This window comes from Egretta garzetta, unplaced genomic scaffold, assembly GCF_000687185.1.
Source record: "Egretta garzetta isolate BGI_Z169 unplaced genomic scaffold, ASM68718v1 scaffold182, whole genome shotgun sequence".
NCBI classification, from domain to species: domain Eukaryota; kingdom Metazoa; phylum Chordata; class Aves; order Pelecaniformes; family Ardeidae; genus Egretta; species Egretta garzetta.
Window position 1 is genome coordinate 163,580 of NW_009258767.1, and position 3,976 is coordinate 167,555.

At 40.4% G+C, this 3,976-nt stretch overlaps 1 protein-coding gene across 1 annotated transcript in view; it reads left to right on the top strand.

Annotated features, from left to right (window-relative positions):
* CLYBL (citramalyl-CoA lyase) overlaps positions 1 to 3,976 on the top strand; it is a gene marked incomplete at its 5' end in the record, with an annotated part of 85,840 nt that overhangs the window by 69,720 nt on the left and 12,144 nt on the right. The window lies entirely within an intron of this gene.

Below are 3,976 nucleotides of genomic sequence, written 5' to 3' on the forward strand. Positions count from 1 at the left end.
GGGGGGGGGGGGGAATTGATCCTGCACACATCCCTAGTAGTGAGTGAATTTACTTTTGAGCAGCACTTCTTGCAGATTGTGGTTCTTAATCATTAAAAATGGGAATGCTTTATGTGCATTTGTACCAATTGCTGGACCTGAAACTTGGAGAGAGGAGAAAGCAAATTAACACTAGAATATGATTGTTCCTAATTTAGTGCATCATTGAGTCTCACGTTTCCTGCTCTGTGGGTTTCTGCTATGTAAATATTGCGGTGGTGATGCACAATCTGTCTCCACTTTGTGCCAGTAATACTTAAATTAGGGGTCGCCTGAAGGAAGATTTTATGCTAGTTGCGGCATTGTCAGTTAATTATCTTAAAGGTTATTTGCTATAATCCAGTTTGCCTCTTTTTGAAAGAAAAAAAAAAAAAAGTTGCAGCTAAATATGTTTATCTTAGTTGCAGCCAAGCCCGGGCTAGTTAAAAAGCAAAGTCCCGATGTCAGAACGGGGAGCGCAGATGAGCGGGAATGGCTCACCGGTGCTTGTGTGGTGTTCAAGTGGGGGACAAATCTCTTTGGTAGTGAAGTTCATATATAAGACCATGCAAAGGGTCTCACTTTCTCCAGTGCCGTTATCAAGTTTTCTGTACATTTCTTCGCTTTCTGGTGGGTAGAAATAGATTGGGGTGTGTGCCTTCCCCGGTCCCCTGCATTGCCGATGCTGCGACGTTGTGCATTAGAAATGCCAAAAAGGTCAAAGCAGAAATGATGCTTTCATCTCAGAGTAAAAGTGTAACAAGGTTATTTGCTCTTGCTCTGCCCTTCTCTTTGCTAGGCTATCGCATCCCCTCAGTGGTATCCGGGTCTTTCCAATACACCCACGACTATTTGGGTGCTGTCCTGAGCAGTTATTTCAGGGCCACTATGAGGATGCTGCCTGCCTGTATCTCTTTGTTCTGTTCCCTCAATTTTGAAACATAGCTGTGCAAATGATTTAGAAATAGAAATAGAAAAAGTATGACTCGTTTTGCCCGTTATTCCTATGTGCAAAGCTCGGCTCCCTTACAAAAGGCATCGTTACAAGCATGCTGCTGGTGCAAATGTGTAAGCAGGTAGATGCAGAAAGAAAAAAGTCAGACGACATACTCAGCAAAATACCGGTTATGTTTATGATGTGTATCATACTATCCATTCAGCTGAATTTAGTGTCAGAAACCCATCTAAGGAATGCCTCTGTCATATGAACAATCGATGAGGAGACTGGACTAAATTTATCTCTAGTCCCAGTATCACACAATCATGAAGCCAAACATGTTTAATATTGACGAATTCTGTATTAGGCAAGCATTAGTCTCGGGATTTGGTTTGAAGCTGTTATTTTACTGACATAATGCTGGTTCCTTGCTTATATCAACCATTCAGGGGAGGTTTGTTTGCATTTGGGGAATTTTTTTTTTTTTTAAATGAACACTTTTAAAATAGGTTATAAGCTTCTATCATCAGCTGCAAGAACAGATCTGCTGAGGGTTTGTGGTTTGGACTATTTTTTTAACCAAGCAGGTTGCATGCTTCATATATTTTTGCATGTAGCCGTCTATCGATAAAAAAGGCCTGGCAGGTTAATATGTGAACTTCTGGGACTGGTATCACTGCCGTATTGCTGGGCTTCATAACAGAATTGGAAAAACAGTTTTCCATGTCATACTGCAAACTTCTCATCCCAGTTTGCAATTTGGTATTATAAATGTGTCAGTAAGAAGAGCCTGGACGGTCTGATTACTTGATTTTTTTTCCAAAGCAAACATGTCTCACCGAGGGAGCCTCTCGCTCCGCGTCCTAGCGACATGCTAAAATGTAAGTAATAACTCTTCCCCTACCACCTCCTGACAAATACTCCACACAGCGGTTTTAGTAATCCTCATGTCCTAATGAAACACCTCTTCTGTTTTCCTTTTCCTTTTATTATATGAAAGTGTTCATGTCAGTAAGACTAAAAATATAGCTGTGGTTAATATGGTTGAGACTTGCATGGGTTTGCCATGTTATTAATCAAAGTTGAAAGCCTGGAAAAAATAAATGTGAGGGATTTGTGCGGCTGTTTGTGTGGTAGATAAGTTGCTGGTCTGGGGGCTCTGGGATCTTAGTTTGTTATTAATTGGGTTTAAAGTCTGATGCCCTTAGTCAACAGCATTTTATATTAAAATACAGTGTATTTTATATTAAAATACAGTAATAAGCTTTTCTAATCTATTCCAGTTTGAGAGCTACAATTGCCGTAGTAATCTTTCTTTGAGAGAAGGCTGAACCAGGCTACTTCATCCTGGGGGCTGAGATGCTTTGACATAGTAGCCCCCAAATGTGAGTACTGAGGTCAGGAAAAATTAGGATCTCGGATGAGCACTACGGAATCAGAGATGCTGTAGCAATGTCCAAACAGAAGGAAATTAGAGAGCTAACCAGCTAGCCAAAAGTATTTGGGCTTACCTTACCAAGATAGTCCAGTCTGAGGGGTTGTTTTGGTTTGGCTTCTAGGTTGTTTTGGTTGTGGGGTTTTGGGGGTTTTTTTACATTTCTAATCTGACTGAAAAATAGCCTATCTAGGAAATAAATAGTAAAGTTGTAGTTTGCACAATTACAAGACAAATCTTGAAAAAGTACATTTAGTATTTTATGCAACCATTAAGTGCTCTCTTTTATCTAGAACTTTGAGATCTAAAAATGAAAAGTACTTAAAAAGCATTAGTTCTGTATCATTTCAATATTTTTGCAGTAGAATTGCATTACTAGGGGATATGATTTTCAAAATGAAAAAATTCATCCTAAAGGAAGCACGCGTAGCTGTTGGGAAAGTCTAAGTGTAAGATAAATGTCAGGGTGTGTTCAAAAATGAAAAAGACGGGTAATAAACATTGTTCCAGTAGTCTAAAGGACAGTTTCTGTTCTAAATTTCTGACATGTTTGTACCACATTAAACAGGGAAGTGATCTTATAAATCCAGATTAACTGAGTCGAAGAGGGTAGAGTTAGTGGGAGAAGTTACTAGCCAATTTCAAGAAAAAGATCTGACTTCTGTCAGTGAAGGTACGATAGTCTTCACTAGGTACGTAACTCCTGCGCTTACATTACCGATACACTGGCTACCGGAACATAATCTCTTCTATAGGTAGCTAGTGTTCATATATGACAAGAAAGTAAGACGCTGCAAATGCGTTTTTGAGCCACTCAACTTGTAAATACATCAGGCACAATATCATTATTGTAACAGGATCTTCCCAAACTGTCTGGTTTTTAAACAAAATTCAGGCAGAAAGAAAAGCAGAAGAGTAAAGTACGAGATTGCTTCCACATTTATCTCATGTACTAATTTCTAAATGCTTTCAAAGCACCCACACACTAAACCAGGGAGTAGCTAAATGCCGCCGAAGTCACCTGTCACGTAAGGATTATTTAGGGTTAAGGTAAGTAAGTAATTCACAAACCTGAGCTGTAACATGGGTTGAATATTTTAGATCCCAAAGGGGCAAAATAGAAGAAATATCTGTACATGCCTCATACGAATGCTCAGAGCTCTAAGAAGACCTTTAGCATATGTTTCTTGCATTATATTCTGTGCTATTGTATATCATGTTCCCGGTGGCTGAGGAATAATATATATGATCTCCAGCAATTTGACAAACTATACAGCTTCATTTATGGACCTTTCCAGGATTATGAAAAATCTGAGGAATGCATTTATTTACACAGCATCTACCCAACAAAGGAATGGAAATTTCCAGCAGTGGCTCCCTTATAATGCTCTTTGTTTAGGAAAAGCTACCCCAAGCCACTGTATCTTGGAGACGATGCGCCCTCGTGCTTGGGCCAGATCCAGCTCCCACCACCGCCCAGGGAGGCCTCTCCCTGCTGCCCTCCCTCTCCCGGCAATGCTGCGGCCCCAGGAGGGCTCTCCATGTACAGCCCAAGCCACGAGGGTGCCATCCCATCCCAATCCAGC